This window comes from Haematobia irritans, chromosome 3 (genome assembly GCF_050003625.1).
Source record: "Haematobia irritans isolate KBUSLIRL chromosome 3, ASM5000362v1, whole genome shotgun sequence".
Taxonomy (NCBI): Eukaryota; Metazoa; Arthropoda; class Insecta; order Diptera; family Muscidae; genus Haematobia; species Haematobia irritans.
The window spans coordinates 226,158,786-226,173,475 of record NC_134399.1 but is presented as its reverse complement, the minus strand read 5'-3'; the positions used below and the strand labels follow the sequence as shown (position 1 = coordinate 226,173,475).

Here is a 14,690-nt window from a genome sequence, read left to right as displayed (position 1 = left end):
ATGTAGATTGAGGTCGCTTCGAATAGATTAAAAGGTTAGAATATGATATTGTATTTAATTTGTTGAGACGAAGGTGGTCTCATATTTGTTTACTCTACAAAGAAAAATAGAACAAAAATGTTTGACGAGTGATTATTTATTCTACAACACAATCTCTTTTTTTGTAAAAAATTGATCAATGCCTAAAATATTCCTTAACTTCTTAATTTTCTCAGGCGGGAGATGTAAGGTTGTCATAGCGAAAGAGCACGAATACAAAAACTCCTGTCAAACTCTTCTATGTACAAATTCATCATATGCTCGCGGACATTACTCTCAGATTTTTGACATGTAGATCGAATCTACATAAGGTATTGTCATAGTGTGGTAATTCATCTCGTTACCAATCACTCTCTCTGACTCTCTCTTAAAATTTTCTTTGTACAGTGTTTTTCTCAGTGGTGCCGATTTGGTGCTTTTTGATTTTCAAATAGCTGTGTTACAGCTGGCTCGAATCTTGCTTAAAAGAAATAAATATGGTATGTTTTTACAACAGTTTGTTGTATGTTTTTGATGGGTAAGAATGACAATTTCATCAAATCCGTGACTGTAATTTTTATGGTTCGTGTATTCCTTCTGATTGTTTCAATAAACCCGAACACCTTAAATGGGAAAACTAACCTCAAACACTTTGTTAAAAGTTGTGCAAATTCATGTTTATGGGAATTCATCGTAGTTATGTGAATATGTGACGTACATAGAATATATGTTGACCCACATCAATGTGAAATAAACAAAATGTACGTGACTTCTTTTTCCCTTGAAGCATGATGGTGATGGTGTCATATCTAAATTTGTCAAACCTATGTGGTCTTAAAAACACAAAGGTAGACAAGAAAACACTATAATAATAAATCGCCAGCGAAATAAGTGTCAATTTCATTGAGAGCAAAACAGTACATGTTTTGCCCTGTACAAATAATGTTTGTCAAGTTATCAACATATCCTGCGGACATGTTAAAAGTCAATAAAAAAGGGTAAATGATTCCATGACCCCATTTTCGAATGATGATTATCCTTTCGTGCCCAAGTCTGACTTAGAAAGCAGGACGATGGGAAAGAGACGGCATAAAACATCTGTCTCACATCACATCATCAACTTGTCACTGGTAATCCAGCTGGGTGTCAGGGTGTTGGGAGTCATACAAACGGAAGTCAAAGGCCAGTAAAATGTGAAACATAATTAAAAGTTCAACTTAGTAAACAAACGGCAATTAAAGTCCTTGTCACTGATGGTGATGGCTACATTGTTTCTTTGAAAATGTGTCAGGAAAAGTGATTAAACACAAATTACAACGTTTTAGATAGACTCTCGCTCTTTACATTTAGAAACTGTGGGGTATGGCCAATATGTTACCATTTAATAAAAATAGAATCCTGTAATTGATACTCCCATTAGGTGGACATTGCAAAATGGTAGGATAATGGGAAAAGTTAACTTGGTTCTTTGCCGTTTTTTTCTAAATTAAAATACCTGCTGATATTTGCTAATTTGTTACTTGGATGTGATTGTGTACATTTTTCGTTAATGAAATATCGATTTGGAGTTAATGCTTTTGAAAATTAATCCAAATGTGTGCGACGATTATTGCAGCAGTTTGTCCAATAAATAGTACTGAGGAGAGTAAAAATCCGTATTTTACTGGGATCTTTGGACTCTATTTTGATGACACCTTTAAAATACAATAAAAGTCTAAGGCCTATACAATACGTCTTAGAAGACATGTCAAGATATTTCTCTCTGTTGTTGAGAGTTAATACTGAAAGGTATTTGTTTGCTCGCTTACATTACTCTCAGGCATTTGCCATATTGATCTAATCTACATGGAGTATTGTCATCTTCACGTTAGTGAAGTTTAAAAAACAAAAAGTGCATCAATATACTAGACCACCATCTTTTTTGTTAAGTTGGTGGTGTGAGTAAGTGAAAGGTGGAGAAACTTAGAAGCTAAAGAGTGTAAGAGAGCATTGCGAATCCAAGCAAAGAGTCGCTATGTTTCATGTCGTGATTCTTTGATGTTGTTTTATTTTATCTAGAAGCAGAGTTGTCAACTATTGAAAAGCAAATATAGCTGGAAATGTATCATCTATCTGAAAATATGGTCTATGGTTTGGATTTACATAGGGAGTATTGCAGTGTGCCAGCTTAGAGGTAGTGCATTTGTGGAATAAAAACATACACTCTCTTTAATTTGCTCAGAATGTCTTGGGCTACTGCTACTATATGTCCTCTTACTCATATTCCAGTGTCTAACACTAAATACTAATGAAGTATTTGCCGCTCAAATACATTTGTGCAGGCCTTTATTAGAAGTGTAGGTTAAAAAAATTTTCATTTTCTCATTTCCTTTAAACCTTTTATATGTTTTGTACAATGGTTCAAGGATCTCTTCTTTGATTGTTATTTGCAATTCACAAGTTTTCTATAAGTACTGATTACACCTTAATATACCTTTTGCTTTCGATTATTAATCCTAACTGATAAATTGCCTATTCTCAGACAAAACAAGCGCACTGGCGGCAAAACAGCAGTTTCTTACTCATCGCTATAAGAATAATGATGTGAATGATGATGATCATCATTGTCATTATCATCATCAATACAAGCATCGTCACCATTGTCATTATCAGTGTCATCGTGCTCAACTAAATATATACAACATACGTATGAAAAAGATGAATGTTGATTGCCAGGAAGATGTCACATTATCTTGGCATAGTCGAGCAATGACGTTCGAAGCTAAAAATTAGAAATAAAATATTAAGAAAATACAAGAATGATGATTATTAAAATGCAAAGAATTATCGAATTTTAGATAAAAATATTAATTTACTAAAGAAATAATATATGGACTCCTAATTTACTTATTTATTTATTTTATTAATTCACTGAAAAAAATGGGAAAATTTAGATTTATTTTAGAAAAATTTTGTTAGACTATTTTATTAGAGTATTTCCATATGATACAAATAAGTTAATTTCTTTTGTCAAATTGATGAACATTTATTAAAAATAATACATTTTGTCTATTGTTTAAGAAAATTTCACATTTTGAAGAAAAGGGTAGAATTAAAAAAATAGTAAAATGTCTTTACGCTATACGAAATTCAAGACAGATACAACTTAAGTATAATTTCTAATTTAGGATACTTATGAACACAACTTAAATATAATTTATTGATTTTTAAAAATTAATTAATTATTAATTTATTTACTGTAACTGGCCAACAGCGTTTAATCATTTTCATTCATGCGTTGCTTATTTCTTGCATATATTAATTTTGTATTTACCCATTTATGTTTACTTGTTTCTAATGTTAAATTGCATTAACAGAGATCATTCATGTTAAATACGCATTACAGTATTAAGTAGGTATTGCTATTCTAGTGATAATTTACAATAGGCTGTAAAACTCTTACTCTCATTAACTCTCTTACTCTCATGAGTTATGTTATTTGGCTTACGGTAATCGCCCAAAATTTTAAGTGTATTTCAATTGCCTATGATACAAATGACAACTATTTTTCTCTTACTCTCCATTGTATTTGTGCAAGATGCATTGAGTTATCTCATCATTGAATATGATGAGCTGGGGAAAAGTTTAATGGAAGACAAATACTGAGCCATATTCCTGTCTATGAATAAAATACAAATTTAAATAAATATAGTGTTATAGAATCCTTTGGACAAACCTCAGCCCAATCTAGAGGATTTCTTCGAATCAAAATCGCCATAATGTAAACAATTATTGAAATGAGAGGAGAAATAATAATTGCTGTAAAATAAATATAATTGGCTTTGGCGCCCCAATTTTTTTTTTGAGTGTTTGAGTTTCTCACTTCGATACGTACTGTAGGCGCTAAAATATTATTCCCTCACAATGACATTTTAGTCGGTCAAGCTATTTAGCCATGATCATGAACTTATATTTATTGTAGAAGGCTTTCGGCTGTCTGTGTGCTCATTTAAACGCGGTAAACCAAGAAACGGCTACTAAAAAATTAATCCGATTGTTTTGTTGCTAGTTGAGTGTGCTGTTTTGCTTTCGCAAAAGACTTTTGCAAATGTCGCTCTTGACATTCTCATGGTCACAACAAAACTCAACAATATCCAATTGAAGGAAATCATCTGTTACGAAAAGTTGAGCAAAATAAAATAAACAATGTAATGTCTACAAATGTAATTGAAATAGAAAATCGTATTTAAGTGAAGAAGAAAACAATAAGTGCATATAGAAAAAACAAGGCAGACAGCATTCAATCATAGGGAAGAGTTGGTGGAACTATGGATTAGACTCAGTGTGTCTGTAGAACAGGAAGCTAATCTTTAGGATAAGGCTGGTCTAATTTTTTTACCGTATAACAAACATGTACAAAATTTTAATATAATATAAAGGAGTATTTTTAATTTTAGTAAAATTTCCACAAAGTTTTGTTTTTGATATAAAAAAATGTTTTCTTATCGAAAATTTTCTTCACAACTTCTTTTCAACAAAATTACATTTTTAAAACATTGGCTTATTTTAGATAAAGTTCTCTTTTGCTATTTGTAAGCCGTTTTGTGAAAATTTGAAAATCATAAAAATTCACCCTCATGCAATGTAGTCATCTACAATTGTCGAAAATGTCTTATGTCGCCCGTAAAACTTAGACTCTCATGACGCCTCACGATTCCACCAAGTCATTATTTTTTTTATTTCCGTTTGTTGTTTTGCAAAGTCATACAGACACATAACGAAAGGGCGAGTGACAACAGGAAGAAAAAATAAACACAAACAAACATTTCGAATATAAAGACGTTGTGGAAGTTTTACAGACAATAAAATCAAATGAATCGTAAATTGTACGACATGGTACCAACCAAAGAATAAAGAATTTCTGTATAATATATTCTCGAAAAATTAATGAAATGTTAATTAATAAAAAAAATTAAAATGATCAATAATATTAAAATTAAATTTAAACAAAATTGAATTGATATTTTTTATAATTAAATGTTTATTGTAAAAAAATATCTAAAGGGTCGTGAGATCAACCTCAGTTTCGACCAAACAATTATCCCCTCTAAATAATGCTGGTGACATTTCTGAGTATTTCAAAGCTTCTCCAAGTGATTTCACCACAATGTCACCCGCCGTTCCGACTCGGCTATAAAAGCGAGGTCACTTGTCATAGAACAGCACTCATTGATAAGAGACTGTTTAGTCTAAGTGAGCCTAAAATAATGGACTGCCACAATACCTAACCTAACATAACCAAATGATATGTTGACTTAAATAAAATAAAATTTGATTTGGTATATTTAACAATTTGAAGATGTTCCAAATTAATATAAAACAAGTATATACGGCCGTAAGTTCGGCCAGGCCGAATCTTATGTACCCTCCACCATGGATTGCGTAGAAACTTCTACGAAAGACTGTCATCCACAATCGAATTACTTGGGTTGTGGTATCATATACTATCACCACGTACCAAATTTCAAGCAGATCGGATGAATTTTGCTTCACCAAAAGGCACCGGAGGTCAAATCTGGGGATCGGTTTATATTTTTAATTATATGGACTGATATGAACCAATTCCTGCATGGTTGTTGGATACCATATACTAATATCAGGTACCAAATTTCAACCGAATGGGAAGAATTTTGCTCTTCCAACGGGCTCCGGAGGTCAAATCTGGGGATCGGTTTATATGGGTCCTATATATAATTATGGACCGATACCGACCAATTTTTGCATGGGAGTTTGAGGCCATATATTAACACCACGTACCAAATTTCAACTGAATCAGATGAATTTTGGTCTTCCAAGAGGCTCCGGAGGTTAAATCTGGTGATCGGTTTATATGGGGGCTATATATAATTATGGACCGATGTGGACCAATTTTTGCATGGATGTTGGAGACCATATACTAACACCATGTACCAAATTTCAGCCGGATCGGATAAAATTTGCTTCTCTTAGAGGCCTCGCAAGCCAAATCGGGGGATCGGTTTATATGGGGGCTATATATAATTATGGACCGATGTGGACCAATTTTTGCATGGATGTTGGAGACCATATACTAACATCATGTACCAAATTTCAGCCGGATCGGATGAAATTTGCTTCTCTTAGAGGCCTCACAAGCCAAATCGGGGGATCGGTTTATATGGGGGCTATATATAATTATAGACCGATGTGGACCAATTTTTGCATGGTTATTAGAGACCATATACTAACACCATGTACCAAATTTCAGCCGGATCGGATGAAATTTGCTTCTTTTAGAGGCCTCGCAAGCCAAATTTGGGGGTCCGTTTATATGGGGGCTATACGTAAAAGAGGACCGATATGGCCCATTTTCAATACCATCCGACCTACATCAATAACAACTACCAAGTTTCAAGTCGATAGATTGTTTCGTTCGGAAGGTAGCGTGATTTCAACAGACGGACGGACGGACATGCTCAGATCGACTCAGAATTTCACCACGACCCAGAATATATATACTTTATGGGGTCTTAGAGCAATATTTCGATGTGTTACAAACGGAATGACAAAGTTAATATACCCCCCATCCTATGGTGGAGGGTATAATAATCTTAACATTAAAATTAATTTAAGATAAACCCCAACTGATGTTTTTTCAAATGCGTTTTCATGGAAATCTTAAAGCATGCCTCGTATGATCACAGCGTACACACAAAAAATTTTTTTTCTGATTCAATCACGAAATTAATTGATCCAATTAATTTTTTAATTGAAATGTCTTTAATCACAGAAATGATAGTATCAATTAAAAAATTAATTGAAAGTCAATTAAAAAATTAATTGATCCAATTAAAAAATTAATTGATACTATTAATTTTTGTGATTGATTTTTGTTTCAATTAAAAAATTTGTTAATTCTATTAAATTTTTAATTGAATATTTTTTAAAACTCAATTAAAATTTTAATTGGAAAAATTTTCGTGAAATTTTTTTCTGTGTAGTGCCTACTTTAAAAACATTCCATTCTTTATGCGTCCTTATCTTATTCTTTTTTCCTACCATAACCAATATTCATAAAACGGGAGTAGAAAAAACAAACCCCTAGGTGTATTCTAGGTTAACACAAAGAATTAGCTCCCCATTTTGAAGAATATATCGAAGATATTATTGCGTCTTATGTCATTGAAATAGGAGGCTTACATGAATATATTTGTTTGTCTTTGATGTTAGCGTAAATGTATTATTTATCGTAATGTGGAATTCAGCACATGTATAGTAGGGGAAATTGTGAACAACTAAAAAGGCAATGTGTAGTAGACACAATTTTCCGCACATTTATACATGATTTTTAATTTTACATTATATTGAATATAATTATTTTTTTCACAAACTATTTTAAAACTAAAAAACGTATACTTTTTTTCTTCTATTTTTTACTGATATTTTGCTCTTGGTATTAAAGCTCTCACATACTCTCAAATGAATATGATACTCACCCACCATTATAACTCTCCATTCCCACCACAATATTAGATCTCTATTGTTTCCATAATAAATAATTTTAATTTGACTAAATTTAATAATAATCCTTAAAGTTCGTTTCAAAGATTTTGCACAATATAAACAATTCAAAGTAATTGAAGCCCCCACACTGTGCACTCAGTAATATAATCTCACGCTGTGAAATAGGTAGAGCATTTTTCTGCTTATAAATATCTGTTACGCATTTTACAACAATGTCTTAACTAAAGCAAGATTGAGTTGTTCTCATAATTTGTTTTAATTAATTTAGTTTAGTTGTTGTTGTTTTTCATTTCTCCAAGCAACTTGTGTTGAAACAGTGATATCAAGCTGAAGAGTGCATAAATAATTGCGTTTGTAAACTCTCATCTTAGGCCAATAGAGACGCACAGAATCACAAACACACACACGCACTCATCAAATATAGTCTCTTGGTATCATCATCGTCATCTACCAACATGATTAACAAGTTGCCATTAATCTCATTTAACTTGGTTACCATACTGAGTAAAAGAGAGGGTGACGCTGATACATGTTCGTCCCTATCCTCCGCCTAATGAGCCCACGTGAAGCCAACAGACTTCTGGGGGAGATAGAAACTTGCTATATATGCATAGAGAAGAGTATATGCATGTTTTTGTAAAAATCCCCTTCGGATAGTACCACACCATGGGAGTTGGTCCACCCACAAACCATGCCATTGGTTTCTATTGATGATGATCTAATATATGAAGGTTACATACTGAGTAGTGCAAACATTATCATTATTATTAATACTAATGTGATTATGGAAATATTTATTATGAATTAGATATTGCAAAAAAGGGAAATTTCTCGGAATATGACATACCTTAGAACACAAAAATGTTAGACGAAGAATACTTTTATACCCTACAGCTACACATACATTACAAACACCTCTCAAACTTGAACATTCTGAAAAGCTCTCAAAAGTAGACAATTTTCTTGAGGTGTTTGTAATATCTTCACCTTAATACTTCCCAAATGTGGAGATAATTAGGCGACCGTAGATTTCCATTTCTGATAGATATTTGGAACTTGTCTAGATTCGATTTAGCCCTAGCTGGTTGTCCAAGTTTTGTCACGTTATTTTCGAGTCTTCCCACTAAATATTAAGAAACAAAGCGCCTAAATTGGTCACAAACCACCAAACAAAATTTTAACAATGAATAACGGTAAAAAGTAGGTAAAACAAAAAATATATAAGTAAATTCACTTTATAAAGTAGAAAGAATAAACAAAATTCAGTAAATATCGCCAAAAAAGTCTACATCTTCGCAGTACACTCTAACTTTCTCTCAGAGCGCAAATAGTGAAGAGAAGAGTTTTTTTACTTGTCCGCGACAATATGAGTTCCGGAAAAAAGAACATATAAAAATAGAAGTACTTGAGAGTATGTGAGTATGTCACACACTTACGTCGATCTGAGTACTTTTGAATAAGAGCGTAAGAGGAACATGTATTCATTCGTAGTGAGGACAGAGTGCTAAGAAGTTATTTGCAGACTTTGTTTTTAATGATGTTAGTAAACGAGAAGTGGAGAAACTTTGAAATTGGAGAGAGAAAGAGGGCATAACTAAGCCAAGCATGGAGAAAAATTAACAAATATCGCAATTTACATAGACCTTACAATACGTAGATGAGCCATGGGTGTCAAACTATGTTTGACAGTGCCGAAGATTAAGAATAAACGAGAAAAATAAGACCCTGTACCTATTTTTAAATCTAGTTTTTTCCTTTTTTTCCCTTCATGTATTCTATAAGAAACCCCAATGACATTATGCCTGCCATTAAACGCAATCGCAACCAAAAGACCAACAAAAACCGATTGCAACATTATATAAATTTATTGGGCTGATTCTTATTTCTAGCCATGTTGGCATTATGACAGAGACCCTATGTGTATATGGACTAATGTAACGTATGCGTAACGCTTTTTGGTTTCCATCGTTTTAATGGCGAATCAATAAAACAACGATAAACAGGAAAAACAAACAAAATAAAAACATACATGCACTGCCATTAGCCTATACCGTAAAACATTTATAGTGTTTTTTTATTTCAAATATTTAAAGATTATATAGCTATTTGGTAGAAAAAATATCCAAAAACGTGTTAAAGTTAAATTTCCTATTGCCATATTCATAGACCGAGATATGAGGGTGTTCCGATAAGTAATTAACCTAAATGAAAAGAAGCAAATAATTTGAAAAAAAGGGGGCGATTTTCTTCTAACAACTTCGGTATGTGTCATATTTGTGAAATGAAACGAGGAACCTACATTTTAAACCATTCTTGGTTGCCAGGTGCTGAGTAAGATGTTGCAGAGTCGATTATCTGCAGTCGAAATATTTGTCTCCCCCAAGGTCTTCAGTCCAGTCTTTAGGATATTTTCCCGATAACATTTGGGATGTATTTTGAACTAGAGGTCTGCATCGAATAACTTTTCACTACATGTATGCAATTCGCTGTCGAATATAGTACATACACTGTCTTTCTCTCAGAGCGCAAGTAGTGAAGTGAAGAGAACACTTGCTTGTCAAATACCACCAAGTACTTATCCGAAACAATATGTGTTCCGAAAAAAAGGAACAATAAAAATGTAAGTACTTGAGAAAAAGTACAACATGGATTCTCTTTACTTCACGTGGTACCACAAGTATTTCTCAGTGATGTGCGAAGCAAAACTTTCCATTATTATTAATCATAGATATGTATGTATATCACACATTTCATATATTTATGTATGTCACACACTTACCTTAACGTTTGCCGTTCTTTATAATAAACCAAAACATATATTATGGAGATTAACTGTTTTTTTGTATTTCTGAAACTGCACTTGGTACATGGAGTACTCTATGAAGTTTTGTTCTCGCAACATACTCGACGTGATCACTCTGAGTACACTTCAATAAGAGAGAAAGAGGAATATGTGTTTGTTGGTAGTGAAGACATCAGAGTAGCAACAAGAAGTTACTCGTGGCTTTTGGTGTTCATCAAAATGTGTACCAATAGTTTTGCGACTCTTTCAAATAGATGTACTCATGTAGCAAGTACACGTGTACTCTGCATTTACAACTGGAATTGTGCAGACCTCTATTTTGAACCCAGTTTCAACAAATACTAACGAGAAGTTACCATCGGCAGCATTTGTGTTCCTTTGGCTAATCTGCCAGCTGTCCGATGAGCGTTTTACTTCATATCAATCACACTGCATAGAATATTCTGCTGATTTTAAATATTGAACAATTTTTACAAAAATAAATTATAAGCTGATTTTCTAGGTTAGATTAGGTTAGGTGGCAGCCCGATGTATCAGGCTTAGACTTAGACTATTCAGTCCATTGTGATACCACATTGGTGCACTTCTCTTATCACTGAGTGCTGTACGATTCCATGTTAAGCTCAATGACAAGGGACCTCATTTTTATAGCCGAGTCCGAACGGCGTTCCACATTGCTGTGAAACCACTTGGAGAAGCTTTGAAACCCTCAGAAATGTCACCAGCATAACTGAGGTGGGATAATCCACAGCTGAAAAACTTTTTTTGGTGTTCGGTCAAAGCAGGAATCGAACCCACGACCTTGTGTATGCAAGGCGGGCATGCTAACCATTGCATCATGGTGGCTCCCATCTGATGCTCTATAAAATTGAAAATTTAGTTTGAATTGTCAATCGTTAATAATAAAAAGGGCCAAACTCAGCCCCATTTTTACAAAAATTCCAATCTCAAGAAAATAAAAAGAACGCTATTATATAAAATCCCTAGCAAACAATTTTTTTGAAATATTTTCAATTCAGTCACTGGTCATGGGTATTGAAAGTTCATTGAAAAATACAAATGTATGGCCAAGGGAAATAATGAATTCCTAATCGATTAGGTCACCGAACGGCAATCGCTCTCCTTGTTCATGTTTATTTATTTTCTTAAGACATTTATTTTTAAATTGTTTTCTTAACGATTTGTTTTGTTCTACAATTTTCGTGAATTTCTAATAAAATCAGGGAACATATTGATTTAATTGTTATCACAAATACCCTGCCCATTTGTGTACACATTTTTGGAAATGTTTAAAATGACCCAAAATGAGAGTATGATACATTAACACACACACACTCAACAACACACACACACACAGTGACCTATACTGTTTGACAGAGTATGGGGCGTATGAGTGGTGCAATGCAGACATACGTTGCTCATACGTCGCCAGGTATGTCTACGTATGAATAGCAGAGCCCTTTATAAACGACTGTCTGTCTAGCAATAAAAGCACACGCACATACACACTCAACTGATGACGTTGCATGTGACGCCTTCCTTGTTCTCTCCCTACTGAGATCCTTACGTCATGTGTTGCTCTGTAAACTTTTTTTAAATGCCAACCAAAATTTCCAAGAGTCGCATGATATGACCGCCATTGGCAATTGGCCAAAATATCAATTTTCATTAAAATAAGCGAATTCCATGTTCGTTCGTTTGGTTGTTTTTGCCAAATGTAAAGGAGGTTCAAAAAGGTTGTTAACCTCTTTTAAACAACGTTTGCCATTTGGCCATTTGGTCTAGCGGTATACAAACCGGCAGACCGAGAAACCCAAAACTAAACACGAACTTTTTGACGACATAGCCAGAAAACAAAGTTGGTTTTTGTGGTAATGACTAAAACAATCAGATGATTACAACAGAATGTTTGGGGAGTAATTAACACGATAGGTATACAACTAAAAACTCTTCTTCAGATACCTTATCAATAGGCGACGACCATTTATTTTTAAATTAAAGATAAAAAGTCTCCTGACCACTAGACATTTTAAAAAGGGAGGTGGCTATCAATTGACAATTAGCCCATTGATGGTGAGGGGTGTATTTTAAAAGTTTCCACTTTAAGAGGAGTGGCAGAGCGAATTTTATTGATAAGAGAAAATCTAACATAATGATTTATTATCCAATTGTCTGTGGGAATTGAACAAGCCCCCTTTTCAATCCATTAGAGATATAATTTAACTGAACCAATTGGAATACCTTTGACCTTACCTAAGACATTGTTGTCTGGATGTAATTAATTGAATAAGCATTAAAATCTATATCTCCATGCTATATTGATCCAAGTGGCATATGAAGTACATCCGTCTGTTTTCTCATACGCTTGTTGTTCTCTAGGTATAGTTTCCAATATTCATCTAATATTACGAGAAAGGAAGCTAAAGTGTTTCCAATTAAATTTCATATTCATTAAAAAAATCCCTTATTTTGTGTATGAAAAATCAAATTAAATTATTGTCTTGGAAACCACATCTCGTGCCCCATAATGGGTTGACTAAGAGGACTGAACGAATACCATAGTAAAAGTCTCACAATGAAATAATACAGAACACCGTCTTCGCCAATTTGATTTTTTAAATACAATTTCTTAACATTACAACTGAATCATACTCATCTAGACTAAAAAAAAGATGATTCTAGGAGACAATTCTAAAGTTATTACCTTTAATGAGTCATTACTTATAATGTACATTCTAAAATTCTCTTCTAGAGATGGACTTACGCTTAACTTTATAAGAAGTTCTTTTGGAGTGATATATAAAAATTGTTTGTTTCACTTAATTTTTTGCAATAAATAGAAATTTTGTGAATTTTACCCAGATAAAATACTGCAGGGACAAATACGAGTGTTGCCTTTTTTATTTTGGGGATTGGGCAACCCTAGCGTTGCAATCTGCTAACTAACAGCTCTCTCGTAAATATTATACGTACCCAGAACGTTTTGAGATACGAGCGCTTTTTGTGTTGTGTACAGTAACTTAAACTTAGATTCATATCGCCCAACAAAATGGAACAAAATCGTGAACATTTTCGTGCGATTTTTTTGTCGCTGTAACAAGCGATCCGTCTTTGGCATTTAGTTCCCCTTATTTTTGGAAGATATCTGGCAAACATGATTATGTACTACTCAGAATTGACTGTTCTGTAGTGCACATGGCCCGTTTTTTCATAAAAGGCGATCAATTGCTTGGAAGTGCTATGTAGGTGAGCAACTTTTCTTGGATTTGGCTCATCATGAAACAATCATACAGGTGACTGCTGTTTACTTTTGAGGACATACGCGTAAATCCACGATCAGTGTTAGTGGCAAATTTGCTACTTTTTACAAGCATTGATAGTTTTGTGCCACTTAATGTGATGCTTTTTAAATTTTTGTGCTACCATTTCGTCATACTGTGCCACTTTTTTATTCTGTCAGAATTTTTATACATTGTGAACGACTAGCAAATGTGAAACAATTTCCCCTTTTGTGTCATAATATTCTCAGTGGACAATGGTTGCGCCTAAAAGTATGCAAAGTTAATTTTCTATGGTAGATAAACCGGTTTAATATTAAATTTCAAGGAAAACCCATTCCTTGAAATGGAGATAAAATTATTGTTAGGTTGGAGAGCCTTCGTGGTGCAATGGTTAGCATGCCCGCCATGTATACACAAGGTCGTGGGTTCGATTCCTCCTTCGACCGAATACCAAAAAGTTTTTGAGCGGTGGATTATCCCACCTCAGTAATGCTGGTGACATTTCTCTAAGTGGTTTCACTGCAATGTGGAACGCCGTTCGGACTCGGCTATAAAAAGGAGGTCCCATGTCATTGAGCTTAACATGGATCGGGCAGCACTCAGTGATAAGAGAGAAGTTCACCAATGTGGTATCACAATGGATTGAATAGTCTCAGTGAGCCTGATACATCGGGCTGCCACCTAACCTAACCTAAGTTGGAGAGTGAAATTATTTAAATTCTATATAAAATGGGTTTGTCACCTATTATATTTATTGCGAGTTCCACTTGTCAGAAATTTTCAACTGTAATTAGGGATGCCAGATTTTGCCAGATTCAGCTTATAAAAAGAGCACATACGAAAAAAAGAGCACACTCTTTCAAATAAAATAAAACCATTTAATTCCAGTTTATTGAAATATAATTCATTTAAACATAACAAAAAGTTTCATTACATAAACATAAAATAACCCACTTTCAACTCAAACTAATTTTCTTACAATACTTTGTAAGTCATTTGTTTCGTGTTTTTGTGAAAAATGTTATTGAAAGAAGTTTGTTTACATTTAGAATAGAGTTCAAAGTGAA

The 14,690-nt window shown here is 33.6% G+C and overlaps 2 protein-coding genes across 4 annotated transcripts in view; one reads left to right on the top strand and one right to left on the bottom strand.

Annotated features, from left to right (window-relative positions):
- Window positions 1-14,690, bottom strand: part of ric8a (ric8 guanine nucleotide exchange factor A) — a 469,139-nt gene that overhangs the window by 161,909 nt on the left and 292,540 nt on the right. The window lies entirely within an intron of this gene.
- Window positions 1-14,690, top strand: part of ATP8B (ATPase phospholipid transporting 8B) — a 92,040-nt gene that overhangs the window by 9,200 nt on the left and 68,150 nt on the right. The gene's annotated exons all lie outside the window — the stretch shown is intronic.